The 18,167-nt window shown below is 39.5% G+C and overlaps 1 pseudogene; it reads left to right on the forward strand.

Moving 5' to 3' along the window:
* The first annotated feature begins 10,692 nt into the window (after positions 1-10,692).
* Positions 10,693-12,223, forward strand: LOC149152726 (L-aspartate oxidase 2-a, chloroplastic pseudogene; annotated as a pseudogene).
* Positions 12,224-18,167: the final 5,944 nt, after the last annotated feature.

An 18,167-nucleotide genomic window follows, 5' to 3' on the forward strand; every position in this document is an offset into this window, starting at 1 on the left:
TTGAATTATGAATGTGTAATTTGATTTTAGTTTTACTTTTCTGCAATTAGATATTCACTTGTTCATATCATTGACGGTTACCTCTGAAATCCATAGCGGGACTACTGGCGAGGGATCGAATTATGAATGTGTAAGTTGATTTTAGTTTTACTTTTCTGTAATTAGATATTAAATTGCTCATATCATTGACGGTTACCTCTGAAAGCCATAGTGGGACTACTGGCAAGGGATCGAATTATGAATGTGTGATTTGATTTTAGTTTTACTTTCCTTGCAATTTTTTATTTCTTTGAGTGCAGTAGCTTAAATCACTTTTCTATATTTAGACAGCAACAAAGATAATAGTTTCATGATCAGTAGTTCATTATTTACTTGTTTAAATAGTAGCACATTTTCCATTCTTGTTCAAGCATTACTGTCATCACTAGTATATTCTAAGACCTTCTGAAGTGTTAAGTTCTGGAAATCATTATAGAGGACATAATTGCCTTAGAATCTATATCCATACTTGCCTTCTAGAGACTTAGGAATAGGATTTCCATTTGCATTAGACACTTTAGGAGATCAACAAGAACAAAACCCCAAAACAAAACAAAAACTATAAAACAACGAAGTAAGAAAAAGGTTAACTAAGCACATATGGTACACCACACTTCATCAGTTTATGATACCTAGATTAATAATTTATGTAGAGAAATTTAAGACATTAAACTGACTAGACATAGAGTCTGTGTATATTTTTGCAATAGATGATAATTGCCCATTGTGTGTTTTCCTCCTATCTAACAGATCATGCACCATTTTCGCATTCGGCCCTGCCTGTGCCTCCGGCCTCAATGGCATAGCCCCCCCTCCTACCAAGTAATTCATGAATACTAGACAATGATCCTTGTCATGGCCGTAGCCTTTGCATTTTATGCACCACACTTCCTCGTGAGCCTCCGACCGTGCTGCCCTAATTTGTTTCAAACTCTACATCTCCAAGCATAGATTCTGTAGTTGTGCGTGGATTTGTTGAACTCCTAGATCCAGATCCTATATCGGTGTTTCATACAACCTCATCACCATCTCCAATGCTTCGGCCTGGGTTAAAAGCTTTTGCTGTGACAGTGCCGTCGTCAGGTGGGGTGTCAAAAACACCACAAACCATGCGCAGTGTTGTGCATCCATTAGCGTCATATTTGCCTCGCGGATCGTACTCTTCAGCCGCTGATCTAGATCCCATGGGGTATCACTTAGGAGCATCGCGATTTCTTTAAATCTGATGATTTACTACGTCTCTAATTTCCGCCAGATAAATTCTCTATTCAGTGCATTCTGGATATCTGCTATTCCTGCATTCGGGTGATCATTCAAGTGCTTGATATACCATGTCAATGCATGATCCTGCAACGCGCTCACCAATGTAGCCTTCTTAATGTTATCATCCGTAACCCCTTGTGCTTCCCACACTACTCTTACCATGAACCAGAACTTGTCTGGGTCCTCATTTCCTACTCCTCTAAATACGGGTAGCTTAATCGCACTCACCATACTGAACTGCTGGTTTTGTGGAGGTGGTGTGGGCGAAGATGGAGGTGAAGGAGGTGAAGCGAGTGGTGGCATAAGTGGAGATGGTAACTGCGGAATGCACTGCCTTATCAAGCTAACCGCACTCCTCGGAGAGACTCGAGCGAGCTCTTCCTTTCTCTCTCGTGAAGGTGAAATTAAGGGATTGTTTCCTAATTACCCGCTACCTTTGTAGACCTTTTCGCTCTGCGTAGTTTCAAACATTAATTTATTCACATCACCCGTTTTTCACATAACAACATCTTAATCCAGGTATTCAAATATTTGATGTACTTACCTCGTGGTCCCTTGAGAAAATCTCTTTCTACTTCGTTGTAGCTCCCAGTCGTGTCTATCGCAAACTCAGTGATAAAACCTCCTATTATCCGTTCGAGCCAATGGTCCACAGCTCACGCGATCTTATCTTCTGATGCCTATAGTCTACGTACTAACTTTAGAGTCCACACTATTGGTTGGTCGCGGTTATAGCTTCCTTGGCTGTCATCTAACCTCACGATCCACTCATGCAGATCAGAAGGGAAGGACACGAAGAAGATCTCGTGGATTTCCGTATATACGTAGTGATCTAGCCACCTCTTCTTAGATATCTGCAGAGTTCTGTTTCCCTGTGTCACGAACTCGTGAAATTTTTTGTCCAACCACTCTTCAATTTCTTTATTCATAGGGTTCCAATGGAACGACATCAGAAATCCCTTAGGTAGATCTCGGTGCTAGCAATGGAACCATTTTTTGCCTTGTTGGGGCCTGACCCAGGTTCAGAAGTGATTTAGCCAAACAAATCCCAAAACCACTGGCCCTTTCGACAATAGCCCATGGTGCACAGACTGAGGTATTACCCGAGGTAGTATGGGAGGGTTCTGGAACCAGGTTTCTACACCCTAGGGATGTCTTGATGAAGTCTTAGGAAGTTCTCGAACCTAATCTGCATGCTTTCACTGCTCCGTGTAGCCGTCTGACCTTTGCAACTTGTGTAATTGCTTCCACGGAGTTCTGTAAAGAGCGCGAAGAGGTGCTATCTAGATCTTTAATCTTCAGTATGCTATTATTATAGATCTTGACTTAATTGTGTGTACCCAATATCCTTATTAACCATTCAACATTTATAACCAGTGCGCAAAATCATAAAACTGTAAAGAGATGCATGAATACAAGAGAAGCATAAGCACACACAAATCTATGAGAAAATGCACAATATTTTAGAATCAACTTATCATTTATTAAACCTCTGTTTAGATACAATCCCAACTCTGCCCTGTGCACTCAGCTGCAGGGGTCTGCGCACACAGTTGCGGACTCTACCAGGCCTTTGTGCACATAGTTGCAGAGCCAATTCCTACTACTACAACCCAAGAATCAGAATTATAGACTCAGAGTTTAATTCCTCATTCAAAACTCATAATACTTCTCAATGCTAAAAGAGTGCCTTTTACACTTAGAGCCTTGCTCTATTTATACAATCCCATGGTCCGCAGACCATAAGTAGGCTGACACATTCTAAACTAAATTACATTATTTTAGGGTAGACAACCCTAGACTCTCACGCACCGCACTCATATTTTGTGGGGTCTTTACGTTACAATGACCAAAACGCGGGCTTTAAGCCACAAAACCATGCTATGGGGGGATTCACTGCCCAAAAATGAGCATCCTTTTCGGTATAGATGTGATGTGCGCACAACTGTGGGTCTATACCCTTCATGTCAGGATAATCCCAGGAAAAATCCCCTTTATATTTTTGGAGGACCTGAATGAGCTTTTGCTGTTGATCACTGTCCAGACTATCATTAATGTTTAAAACTTTTCCTAGTTCAATTTCCACAAGCTTGCTGTTATGGACAACAGTCGTCTAGATGTGCTGATCATCAGTATCCTTTAAAGGATCTTCCAAGACTTCATTATCAAGAATTGATTTTAACATTTGACACTTTACATTGCTCATAGTTGGCTGATTGATAAAGTTGTTGATAATGTCATCTTCAGTCTGATCTTTGAATTCAATTTCCTCTACTACTATCAGTGGTGAAATGATGCTTTCTTCTAGGTATGCTGGTGGTTATTTACATATTTTTGCAATGGGAAGATTTGGTTTGGTAGGGGGATATAAAACACGTTTTTTTACATCATCACTCTTTACAATAGTCATGCTTCCCTCTCGGTAGCCTATATAAGCATCAACTGTTGCCAGCCAAGGTCGGCCTAGAATCAGAGGGTGCCCATCCAATCGACTCTTTGGGTTTATAACAAGAAAATATACTGGATACTCCCATGAATCAACAAGAGTTGTAATATCTTGTAAAGTTCCTTTTAGCCTTACCACTGAATGATTAGCAAGTTCTAGTAAGGTGGTGGTTGTTTCCAAGGCTGTAATACCAAGTGCTTGACAGGTTTTTGTTGTTAAAATGTTAATGTCTGCACCGAGATCAACTAGCATATTGGGAAAAGAGTAGCCATATATTTTCACTGTCATTATGGGATTCCCAGGATCTTCATACTTCAGTGGAGTTTCCCCTCCCAAGAATAAATCGGATAAGGTTCCTACTACATAAATGGTGGATGACGTTTTTTCTTTCCTCACAGGCTTCTTTACACATAGCTCTTTAATTGTTTTAGCATAGATGGGAATGCCTTAGATGGCCTGGAGGAGAGAAATTTTTATACAAATATTTTTTACTTTCCCTGCAAGATCAAAATCTGGGTAAACAATCAGCTTAGGTATCATTAACCTTTCGGGGAACAAGGGAGAAGTTACTATGAGTTCCTCAAGATATTTATGCCGATTTGTCTCTTCTCCTTGTTTTATTTTAGTATCAATTACAGGTGGTTGTATATGTACAGGTGTGGTTTCAATCTCAATTGATGGCTGGTCCCTATTTTCCTCAGGGGTGATGATACATACTGACCTCAATCTTAGTTCATTACATTCTTTTTGTTCAATCTAATAGTATGAGCTTTTGACAATCTGCACCAGTTGAACTGGTCTATTATTGGGATTCGAATTTAGTTGAGCTAGAAATTAAGGGCACAGAAGAGGCTCAGGATTTTGTTGTAATGGATAAGGAGATGATAATGTAGGTTGAGGTTGAGGACCTATCGCCATAGGTGTATTGGATATCCCCAGTGGTCGCTGCGAATTTTTAGACCAATTCGGATTTTGGGAAGTGTAGGAAGGCTACGGGGCTTGATAGGGATTACCTTTCCAAATAGGAGCAAAAGGAGAATTTGGACAGCCATTACCTGGAAGGGATTGAGTTGGCCAAGGTATCATAGGGAATGGCTAGGATTGCCACTTTGAGTAATGTGATTAGCCTTGCCATGCTATCCCAGAGTTCGGTTGCTGATTAAAATGTGAAGAAGGAAAGAACTGGGATGTATCTTGTGACATACCCATAGGTTTGGCCTGCCATTGTCAACGCTAGTTCATTAGATACACTGGTTTCGTCTCTTCCTCTACTTCCTTGAAAACCGCTTTCAGCCCCGACAGTGATGGACATTATTTCGTAGCGTGATCCTTGGTACAGATAGCGCATGTTTGAACCATGACTAATGGACACTCCCGTTGGTTGTGCTTCTTTTGACAGCATGGGTAGAAAATGGCCAAGTTTTGTTTTGCTAAGGCTTGTTTCTATTTAGCTTGTAGGATGTCCAGCTGCATTGTGAGGGTTCCTAGGATGTCCATCTTGAAATCTTCCAAGAGGTTTCCGATTTCCATTCGTGTTATGCCTCCACTATGTGGTTTGCTTCCCCTACTCATGGGATCTTAGCTTCCTGCTCCTGTGCGTGTACTTCCTCATGAACACCTGATACACAAGAGAATGATTTCATCATAATCTTCTTGAGAAATATCCCCTTTCCCCATTAATTTTAGAGTGTCTATCCACTTTTCTTTCATTCCTTTAATTAAGATAGCTCTTAGGACTTCTTTTGGTAAGGTGGTGTGTGGAGATCTCTGCAAATTATAATGAAACCATTTGATGTATTCTTCTAGAGTTTCATTATCCTTTGCAACCATCTTAAAGATTTCACCTTTTAGCTCCCTAGTCTTGCAAAAGTCCTGGTATCTTGTGAGGAAGGAGGTCTTCATATCATCCCAATAATTAATAGTACACCCACCCAGACCCATCAACCATCTTAAAGCTACTACTTTTAGAGTAGAAGGGAACAATTTTATCTTTTGAGGGTCAGTGGTGTAGTCATACCTTCTACCGAGAACATCAAATTCAAATAGGAAGGAATCAGGATCCTCTATGATCATCCCATGAAAAGTTGGAATGCTCTGTTGGACTCAGTCTTGTCAGTCCTCTGTCAGAGCCAAATTCACCAAGGTTCATTTCTCATCATTTGCCATCATCAAATGCCATTTTGGTCAAAAGGAGTTATTTTAATTCTTAAGTCCAGGGTTTGGCCTCAAGAAGTGTGAAATAACGCTTGCAGGCCAGAGGGAGGTTCAGTGAGTTTCACTTCAAGATTCACATTATTAATAATTTTGAAGGACATTTCTTCTTCAAAACTCTATTTTGAAGAAGAAATTATTAAGTTTGTTTAATACATGATTGATAAGATTTTACAGTTCTTCAGGTAGCCCTGCCCATCTTGTTGGGTTTAGCAGCTCCTATCCCTGCAAAGAATCAACAGAAGAGTCATCATTTTAATCAAGCAAGACACTAAAAAGAGAAAACTTTGATGTTACTCATATGACATAAATTGAAACTATGAATGGCCTCCATAAACATGGAGAGACCCATCACTTGCAAATGCAGAAATGGAAGAAGCATTTAGTGACAATGATCATGTGGTTCCAATCGGGGAAAGCAAATAAGGAGTATGCACTCAAAGAAAATTGCGGAGACAAATGAATCTGGAGAAAAATTAGTGATTAGAGGTAAACTGGGCAAAAAATGTGGCTGAGTTTGCTGACGTGGCGCATAGGCTAAGTGGCACGATGCACTGGGTGCGTGCGGCGCATAGGGGCCTTTTCCGCATTGCAAAATTGCATGGGCGCGGCACACATAGCCCGCGTGGAGTACTGGGTTGTGTGCGCGGCGCACTGAGCCTCCAAAGAAATTTTTCACCATTTCTTCCTCAAATTTCCGAAATGACTCAAATTTTTTGCTACAAGCTAGTTTTATGGGAGATCAGGTCGCTAATGAAAGACACGGAGATGATTGAACTGTCACATTTTCCAGAGGAATTTCTGGATACAGGTAAAATTTCCTCTGAAGCTGAGACATCACAGGGAGGTGAGGAAGGTACCTTTTCGTTGAACTCGGAAGGAAGCATGAAAGCTTCAGCTATCAGAAAGATGGGACATGTTGGTCAAAATGATACTGAGGGGTTGTCAAGTGTCTGGTCATATGTAGATAGTCACCATTCTAATATATTATTGTTTGCAAACAACTGTAAAACCTTAGAAACAGATGTCAGCCATGATGAAAAATTGGTGGATCAAACAATAGGTAGTTTTGCCTTCATTCTATCCAAAGGCTCAACCTGTGAAATTGAAGAGTGGCAGAAGGCATCATCATCCACAGATTGCTCCGGTGCATTCCTTCAGCAAGGACTAAAAGACATAGTGAATCACTCTGACAGGGCTTGTAGAGAAAGCGGTCTTGATAGTACTCCACAAACTGATGTATTGCTCTTTCCTGGACACAAATTCAGCTGGTGATCCCAATGTGAAGCTGGAAAGTGAACAAAAATGTGTAGTGGAACAACATACCTCTTTTGGATGCAAGCTTGGCAATCAATCACAACATGGCATACACAGGCGCTCCCTAAATTTTGGGGCCTCAGAAGCTCAAAGGAAAAACCATGAGTAACAGTTCCTGGAAGTCTACAAGTCTAATGCCTAAAATCGATCCATTGTTAAATTCAACTCATGATTCAGAGACAAATACTGCATTATCAGTCGCTTGTCAAAACAGTGCGACTTCTGACTGCAAAGAAAATTGTTCCGTTAAAGAGAGAAACAAGTGCAGGCATTGGAAGAATTTCTCAGTCTATAGTCTGACTCGAGCTTCACTCAGGCAAGGTCTTGTCTCGGTGTCCAATATTGAGTTCTGCTGATTATTTCTTCAGCCATGGATACTTATTTGCCAATTGCCTATCAGAATAGGACTACATCTCCTGATTGGCTCAACAAAGGAGACATTGCATGGCAAATGGTAGCGGCCACACTTGTGGGTATGCAAAGCATGCCAGGCCTAGTCATCCTATATGGCAGCATAGTAAAAAAAAAGAAAAAAAGAAATGGGCTGTAAATGCTTCTTTCATGGCACTATATGTATTTTCTGCTGTCATGGTCTGCTGAGTTACATGGACATATAAAATGGCATTTGGGCATAAATTGCTTCCTTTCTGGGGCAAGGCAGGTCCAAGACTAGGCCAAAAGTACTTCATCGGAGCTGTCGACCTTCCTGCATCACAGCGCAACCACCATAATGGCACCTTGGAGACCGCTATGATCGCACCTTTCTTTCCTATGGCTACCATTGTGTTTTTCCAGTTGTCTTTTGCAGAAATAACATCGATTTTATTGGTTGGTGCAGTGCTAGGAAGAATGAATATCAAAACCTGGATGGCATTTGTGCCATTACGGCTCACCTTCTCATATACAGTAGGAGCTTTCAGCTTATGGGGAGGAGGATTCCTTTTCCAATGGGGTGTGATTGACTATTCAGGAGGATATGTCATCCACGTCTCTTCAGGCATTTCAGGTTGACTGTAGCATCAGTGTTGAATATCTCAGATGCATTGCCGATGGGTGAGAAACAAGTGGAAATGGAAAATGAAGAGAAGTCCGACTGATAAGCGATTCTTGCGTTCAAGGGTCTTCATGTATTCAAGCAGTGAAAACATACTTTATCTCAACATATGGAATGAAGTTATAATCTCGGTGAAAGTATTTCGATGCAATTGCCATAGATGTATTCCGTGATTCGTTTAAAACAGCTCAGACCGATGCATGGTTGGGAAACACCTATGTCTTTTCGGCTGGAGCTGAATTTAAATGTATGTACACGTGTTCCTCAGAAACTACGTGGCTATCTCCATACTGGGCACGCAAAGGCTGCCCTTTTAAACCAATACGTTGTTCAGAGGGATGAAGGGCGCATAATCATACGTTTTGATCCTGCTAAATAGAGTAATGAATTTGTTGTGATTGGGTTGCATGTGGTATTAAAGGAGAATGGCAGCTGGGCGTGTTCATTAAAAGCAAAATTTTAATGGAAAACCATTTTTTCAGATGACACATGTAATAGAAAACTAAACAATTCGCAGAGCGGCCTCCATATAGATAGTTCATCAGCAGACAGCTGAGATATCTTTAAAGACAACTGGTCAAACTGAATATCGTTTGCCAGCTGAGCTCTGGAAATGTTGAAGGAATCACAGTAGAGAACCTGTTAGAGCTTCATAAATTGGATAGGATGAGGATTAATAGCGGGTCTGTTATTCTTGATAGAGAGAATGAAAATGATGTGTGGTTGCATCTTCCGGATTCATCGCATCTGTTGTTTTAGTGCATCGACGTTTCGAACCAGCCACTGTGGTTCGAAACGTCGATGCACTAAAACAACAGATGCGATGAATCCGGAAGATGCAACCACACAGAATGCAAGTCGCAGAAGTCTCAAATCCATAATTTTCGACCTATACGGAAGGGAGAAATTACAAGAAGTCCGTTTACTGGAACAATACAGGGTAAAAATTGCAAAGAAGAAGTCAGACCTCACCTTTCTCAAACGTTGCCTGGATGCTGTCGGCTCTGCTCTCTCCCTTACCTTTACCTATTTATTCACCATCACTCATCACTGACTTCTTCAATAATTCTCATCCTGATGATGAACCACAGTGGCTGGTTCGAAACGTCGATGCACTAAAACAACAGATGCGATGAATCCGGAAGATGCAACCACATAGAATGCAAGTCGCAGAAGTCTCAAATCCATAATGAAAATGATGTCGAAGGGGTTTTTTTAGTGAGGATTGCTTAAGAGAGGAGTTATTGTGGCTTGCCCATCATGCTCCTTTACAACCAAATGTTCATTCTTCAGATGTTCGAGATCTGGTTTTAGAGTCTCTGTACCCTCATTTGAACGCCCTCTTAAATGTGAAGCCATCAGAGGTGACACCGAGGGATTGTATTACTATTTTCAATCAGGCATTGGAAAGAACTAAAAGTGATGTTGTTCTGTAGCTCAGACAACGTTCCTAGTTGGCCGCCACCTAAAATTAATGTGTTTGATGATATTTTGGAAGGTGGATTTCTAAACTCATATTTTCCTAGGTCTGGATGGAACGTGGTTTCTAACATTGATTCAATTTTTCATGCACTCAGAGCGTGCAAGCTTCCCTACTTTCCTTTATTAAACTGGGGTCATGTTTCTTGTGGGGTCAAATTGCAAGAATATTCATCATTGAATTTACATCCTCAAATCAGTGCATTGGATGACGTCCAAGAAACAGAAAACATATCTTGAGAAGTCCTTATGTCAATATTTGACTGAGATAAGCTTGGCAAGAAAAGATGATTTGATGATGTTGATGGAGGAAGATTTAATGGTACAGAACAACACTTCTTATGAATGCATTGGTTCTAGAAGTCTTATTATTCCAAAATGGGTTCCTATATATCAAAAAATTTACAATTGGCGGTAAATGCTATTAGCTAGTGAACCTGCTCCTGTTGCATACGTTTCACGACCAGGCACCATTGTTAAGCAGGAAATGATGTAAAGAACCTTCTTTCATCTACTCGTCAAGTCTTTATATCCTCTACAAGTGCTACCAAAGTGGAACCTTCATTAAATGAAATGTTTGAAGCAAGTTCCAGGGCTTATCAAGGGATTTAAGGTTGGCACCTAATGGATAGACTCTAAAAAATCAATTCTTGTAGCATGCAAGGGAAGGCAATCAAGAATTAGTGGTATTGGATAAAATAACCAGAGAACTCAAGGATGCACCTGTGCAATCACCTCTGATGAGCAAATATTTGGTAGAAAAGGGTGGCATGGAAGAAGTAAACTACCAAATTCCAGATCTAGATGAGGTGCAACACACTATAGATTTTGGTCAAACAGAGGAGGCGGCCTTGAATGACACAAGCCTTCAATACAAGGAACCCTTCCACAAGATTATATATGATGAATGCAAAGCATGTACTGGAAAACAATGGCCAGTTATCCATTGCAATGCACTCAGGGAGGAATAAAATGCAAAAACAACTTTCACTACTGTCCCAGACATCGCTGAAGAACTTCACCTATAAGAAAAGGATTGAAAGATATACATTGGGGATATTTGAAAATATGTGATTTCAAAGCCCTCAACTTTGCATGGCCTCCATAGACAATGAAGAGAGAAAATCTCCAAAGGCAGTTCATGTATCCAAATCAAGTGCCAATTCAATTAAATATTTTGATTTTTCTATCATTGGTAGTGGAGTGGCTGGTCTTAGATATGCCCTTGAAGTTGCAAAACATGGGTCTGTGGCAGTCATCACAAAAGCTGAACCACATGAGAGTGATACAAATTATGCACAAGGTGGTGTTAGTGCCGTTTTTTGCTCCTTCAGATTCTATTGAGAACCACATTCGGGATACTATTGTTGCTAGTGCATACTTATGTGATAAAGAGACTGTAAAGGTGGTATGCATAGAAGGCCCAGATAGAGTTAAAGAGTTGATCACCATGGGTACATCCTTTGATCATGGTGAAGATGGTAGCTTACATCTTGCTAGAGAAGGGGGCATTCTCATCACCGTATTGTTCATGCAGCAGATATGACAGGAAGAGAGATTGAGCAAGCTCTGTTGAAGGCTATTGTTAATAACCCCAACATCACCATGTTTGAGCATCACTTTGACATAGACTTGCTTACGTTTCAAGATGGATCAAATATTTACTGTCATGGTGTGGACACATTGAACACCGACACTAATGAGGTGGTCCGCTTCATTTCAAGGGTAACTTTACTTGCATCTGGTGGGGCTGGACATATTTATCCTACTACCACAAATCCTCGTGTTGCAGCTGGTGATGGTATTGCGATGGAATATAGAGCATCTGCAGTTATTTCAAATATGGAGTTTGTACAATTTCATCCCACTGCATTAGCTGATGAAATGTCTACCAATTAAACCTCATACACGAGAAATTGCAATTTTAATAAGTGAAGCTGTTTGTGGGTCTGGTGGTATTCTTTACAATCAAGTTATGGAAAGGTTCATGCCACAGTATGATTCCAGAGGAGAACTTGCACCTAGAGATGTGGTGGCACGCAGTATTGATGATCAATTAGAGAAACAGAATGAGAGATATGTTCTATTGGATATAAGTCACAGAGCCAAGGAGGAAACATTGTATCATTTCCCCAAATATTGCTACTGAGTGTTTGAAGTATGGCCTTGACATTACAGAAAGTCCTACACCTGTAGTGTCAGCTGCACATTATATGTGTGGTGGGGTTCAAGCTAAACTTCATGGAGAGACACCTATAATGGGTCTATATGTAGCTGGTGGAGTTGCCTGTACAGGACTTCATGGTGCCAATAGGCTTGCAAGCAACTCATTACTTGAAGCACTTGTGTTTGCACAAAAAACGTTGAAACACATCAGTATTGTTGTAAGTAGTGCATTAAGCAGAAGGCCTTGAATGACATAAAAGGTGAAAAAGTCGAAAACCAAGTAGTGGAAAAGGCACAGGGAAGGCAAAAAGTCGGAAATCAAAAATCCAAAATTTAAATTAGAGACATCTACTAGGGCAGAGAAACAGGGTTCAATTTCCTATTTTTCACTTTAGTTATGATCTGCAGCTACAGTTGTCATCTTTTTATTGATCTTCAAAAAAAGTTTCAAGTGAAATAATGAAACATTGTTATGTCTATAGAATAGATGGACGGTTCATTTCATATCCGCAGGATTTTAGTTGTAACAGCTCCCCATTTGGATCGATTTGTTTTCCCATAGTGGAGCTTATTTATGGCATAAAAAATCATTTGTAAAGGGTTCTGAGTTCTGGCAAACAGTGGGAGAGCTGTGAAGGAAAACTTCACTGTACAGTTTTTTGACAGGGATTTAATGAAAAGATACAGCTCTGACTCCTGAGATTCTTGTGGTGTGAATTCAGCATTTGTTTTTTCCTTTGTTTCATATGTAGCTTGTTATGTTTCCATTTCATTTCATAATCATTTCTAAATGAATACTTTTAAGTGAGAAAGGAAGAATCTAGTTTGTTGCTCTGCCTTGGGAAGGTATTCATGTTTTGTGTTTTCTTCTGTTTGATAAGGATTCATCTATTGCCCTTGTCAAACTCTCAGTGTTCTTTTCATTCCATATAATGTCAAAATTGAATGCTAAATTTATTGTCTGTCTTGCCTCCTGAGATAATCTGTGTTTCATATTTAATTTCCCTGCTCATGTTATTCTTGATCCTACGCTGCCCAGAAAACCCAGACATTTATCAAATTCCCCCTTTCCTATCCATTTACTAGCCTAAAATCAGTTCCCATTTTCAGTCATCTCGCACTCGATTGCTCATTTTATCGAGATTGACTGGAGAGAGCCCTCTCCTGTCCTCGTAGGGCTAGCTACGAGGCTGAGCTTGGTTTGATGTTGCCTCGAGTTTTTCCTTTTTTAGCCTGAGGCAGATTTGAGCGCTAACATGCTCTACAGAGGAATAGCCTTCATGGGGACATTAGCCACTTGGTTGACTATGGGGTATTCCAATGTCGAGGTTTGACCTTGAGGGGGTTGATTTTCCATTTGGTCAATGATGTGCCAATATCCTTTAGGGATTTCAGGGGGTGCATTTTGGGTAAGTAGAGAATTACCAATCCAGGTTGGCTATGCAGCATTGCCTAGATTTGGGATCACAGGACATCCTTGTGCAGACAGTTGAGGTCCTGCCTTAGCAGTTTCACTAGTTTCTCCCTTTCCTTCTCTTAAGTTACATGATTTTCCCTCTTGTAGAGGATCAGAATGTAAATTTGCTGTAACCTGAAGACTCTGTTGAGATCCTCCAATTCGGATTTGAATCTTAGCATAAGCTGTAGATGGCGAGCCTTATTTTTGAGGGATTACAGTAGGGATTTTTTCCAGATACAACCCAGAATCCTACTGATGCTTGAGATTCTGCTTTTCTTACAATTTCATCTATAAAGGTCATTCTCCCAAGGATCACCAATCCCTTGGGTTTTGTGGATTTTGGTGGGGGGTTCTGATCTTTTTCTATCTTTCTATTCCTAGTCATTCATAAAAACCTATTCCTATTTAACCTCTAAGCTTTTGCTTAAAAGCGCGCTGGTGAGCAAGCACTTTACTTGTTGGGTACATAGGTTCTTACCTCCTGTTTTTGAAACCCAATTCTTTCATAGAAAGATAAAAAGGAAATCACTTTGAAACACTCTCACTAGCAACGGCGCCAAAATGTTGGTGCACTAAGATGTCTTTTTACAAGTAATTTTAATTCCTACATTAATTGTCAACCCAAGGCAAGTCTTTTTATTTCAAGAGTGTCAGCACTATATATGCAGCGAATTCAGAGGTTGACTAATAATAAATCGTTGCAATTGCTAATGACTATCTCTTCGAACTCAATCCAAACAATTCTAAAAGAAGTAACTCTGAAAGAAATTAATAACACACTTTTCAATTCTATTTAACCTATTATGAATGAAAATGAATCCAAATACAACTGTAAAGAATCACACTTGGCAGTATTAAATGGAATTGAAACTAACTCACTCAATCATGAAAGAGAACTATGATAATTGAACAACAAATGGTAATTGAACAACAACTGATAATTTAACAACAAATATATATGAGCATATTACGGAAAGCGATCAATTCTATCTATGAAATCTACGATAACATTACTTGAAATGAACAACGATCTAATGCTAAAACTAACATAACCAATTCAATCAAAAGAATTATGCCTAACACACGGCTAAATCTGAATCTTGAATGAACAACAAAATCAAATCGGAATCGTCAATCCTCATGATAATCGAAATGATATTAACTTAACATTAACAAATAGTAAAGAATGAATGGAAAAAATTATAACACATGTGAAGTAGTAGATCTTCCCTTGACTGGGCCCAAAGTCGCCAAAAATTTCTGCTATGAAATACACATAATATAATTATGATTTAAACACAATATTCTTCATTAAAATAAGTAAGAGAGTTACAACATCACCAAGGTAACAATATTATATGTCCAAAACAATAATTACAAACTGTGAATTTCTAAATTAGTCGTGCAGTTTGCCTTTTAGCCTTATATATAGCATTTAGAAAAGTAAATAGATAAAAGTGAATCCTCAGGATCAGGTGATCCTGAGGATTTCACAATGCTCAATCTAATTCTGTCATAAAATAACATTGGTCTGCCCAGTCTTCCGCTGTCTTGCTTTGCCTATGATGTTGTCTTTTTCCTTTATGAGATGTTGTTTTTCTTTCGATTGAACAAATATCATCCAATTCACGTCTTCTACACATAAAGATAGTGAAAATTAGTTTTTCCTGCTTAAATTCATCTAATTTGTTACTAATTACTTTTACCCAACTTTATTTGTTATTTCCTCTACTTTTATCCATAAACAAAGATAATCATGTGAGGATGAGTGATAAATAAAGCTATTTACAAGGAGAAAACATACGTTTTTCTTGACCCAACAACAAGATCCATCCAAGAGAAATAGGAGTGATTTGGAAGGTGGTATAGTACATAGGGAAGGTGAATGATGGAAGAAACAAGGCAATGGAGTGGCTAGGACTCCTTCAGAGTTCAAAAAAGAGTTTGTAAGATGGTTGGATTCGCTCAACAAACCTGGAAAGTTGTTCTTATGGAATGATGAATTGGTTGAGGGACTTAGTGGTTTATGGTGATCATGGATGGATGAGGTTAGGCTGGGGTTTCTATCATGATATATTCCTGCGGTATTGAAACTCCTGCAATACATACATTACTGTCATTTATCCATGAATCATATCAAACAAGGAATATTTCCAATCGACTTAAGAAAATATAATTTCATTATTTAGTTGCCTAGTTCATGCACAGAAATACTTGAAGAATATTGTGAAACACCATGAGATCTAATAAAATAAGGAGATATCAGAAATGACAACTGAAACCTATTCTTGAAAACTAAAAAGATGCTGGCCTAAGTAGCATAAAACCCTAAATTCCATAAGAAATTGGAATTTTGTCTTTTTGGGGCTGAACATGAGTTTTTCCTCAATCCATGGTCCCTAAAGGGAGGAGTGAGGCCAACTCCACCTGTTATTGACCTTTTTGGTATTCTTTTATCTCTCTAAAGCTATTGCTAAATCTACACAAAAATGGAAGAAAACTAATCAACTTCACCACTACTTGCAATGAAACAATGTTAAAATCAATTCAACAATTAATATATGAAATAACCAAAGAATACAAGTACAATAATAGGATCCTTTGCTATTAGGGTTGGGCCCTAACCCAAGAGATTCGACCCTATGAGTCAACTTAGTGCTGGATCAAGGAAATGCTCATTCTCAATAACACATCAGAAAAATTACATAACAATGTTTTGCCACAAAACTTGAACTCGAAAATGCTTAGTGTTCTTACATAAGAGATCTAAATCCCAATGAGGCTCTAGGCCACCTTATTTATACAAATGAAGTCTCCAAAAAATTACTTAAATATAGGGAGGCTTGGCTCCAAAACTCAAGATGAATTGGTTCTTAACTGTCACGGGTCGATTGCCTATGATCTCCATGACTCGACTGCTTGCAACTCCGAGATAGTGTGATTTGATTGAGGAATATTTGAATGAGTGAGGAGTTAATGAGGAGGATTTATATCCTATAATGTCTCCTCCTTGTCTCATTTGCATTTCTGCCCTTAATTAGCCAAAATAGACATGATTTTCTCTCAAGAACCTCCAATCAATGCACATTAGTCCACTAGACATAACATCTTACTTTTACTCATCTCATTAAGAAAAATATAATTAAAAAATTTAAGGAATTATGAGAAGAGTTGATTTTAGTAAGCTTGGAGGTGTATTAATGTTGATATATTTACACAATGATGAGGCTCATCATCACCCCCCTACTGAAAGTGTTTCTCATCCTCTGAGCAACTTAATCTATATCCATGTCCTTCATTTCTCTGGTGGCCCCCCTGACATCCCATGCTTCTATTGTAGTTTCTTCTTCCTGTGAATAAAATCCTACCTTCCTCTCTCTCTCTTCCCACTACTTTCTTTTTTATTCTTCTTTCCTTCCTTCCAACATTCCTAAAAGTAGTGGTGGACTGAGTCTCAAGCCAATCAAATTGAATTTGAGTCTCTGTAGAGCTTGCTTGTACGTGGGTGGTTTGTTAAGTGCCTCTCTCATTCTCTGAGGAGAATGTATTCTCTGATTTTCAGGCTATAAGGCAAGGTGTTCCATGTCCTTTGTCAAGCTTGCATTCTGTCATCTCCTAGCAACCTAAAAATATCTTCAAAGTGTGTGACTACTTGTTCTTGGGCAAAAAGGTACCTACGTGCAAGCTTAGGATCATTTGCAATCAGGTTGTGGGTGCTGATGACAACCATTGGGTTAGATTCCTCAACTCTTATAAGAAGGGGTTCTGTCCCTTCTCTTGCCATTACATTTTTCATCTCTGTAGCTCTTTCCTCCTCATGATTCATCCATGATGCTAAGCCCATCAATTGCACCTCTTCTAGTTTTGAATTTGGGCCCCACACATTCAAATATGTCAAGGCCAAGTTGGGTAGGTAAAACTCAAACATTTTTTCTCTATCCTCCAAGGTGATTTGATAACGGAGATCAATGAATTTTCTATAGTCTTGGAAAGGCATAGTGCCTCTCCGTGCTAAAGTATTGATTCAGAACTGTAGCCATTGTTTCTTGAGATACAAGGCATAAGACTTTGCTAGCATCCTACATTGGATTGCCTCTAAGGATAAATTGGCCACAGTTGCCAACTGGCTTTCCCTTTCCTGTAACTATCTCCTTAGCCATGCATTCTATGCTTCTAACTGAGCTTTCATCATTGCATCTCTGTCCCTCATGCTACTCAGTTCTCTATCCATCTCCTTCAATTTCTCCTCCATGTTGCCTACATCCTCCACCCGTTTTTATTTGGCAATTTGCATCCACCTGTGTGTGCTTACCCTATCTTTCTCAAGTTCAAAGAATAAGGGGATGGAAAACTTCTATGGGATGACCCTACCCCCTTCAATGAACTTGTAGTAAGAGTCGAGGTTGGGCTGTGGACTAGCTTCAGTGAGTTCTTGGTCTTCCGTATTTGTTTCTTGCTGAGTGATACCTTCTTGGTCCATTTTTTGAGTTTTGTATAGGTTTAACAGAGTTTCCTGTAGGGTGGACTCTGCTTCATGTAGGTCTTTCTGTGTCTCCTATAGGAGACCTTTTCCCTTTAATCAGGAAGACCTTGTGACAGGCCTCCTAACATATGTGATGGGAGATTTGGGAGAGGCCTGTCCTGATGATCCTTCTCCTTGATTTTTCTCAAGAGGAGCTATCTTTTCTTGCTGATTTGGTGAGTCTTCAATGACAATATGAGTTTTGGTGGGT

The sequence above is a fragment of the Pinus tabuliformis genome, chromosome 9, assembly GCF_031772625.1.
Source record: "Pinus tabuliformis cultivar Carrire ecotype Pingquan chromosome 9, CPIR1, whole genome shotgun sequence".
Taxonomy (NCBI): domain Eukaryota; kingdom Viridiplantae; phylum Streptophyta; class Pinopsida; order Pinales; family Pinaceae; genus Pinus; species Pinus tabuliformis.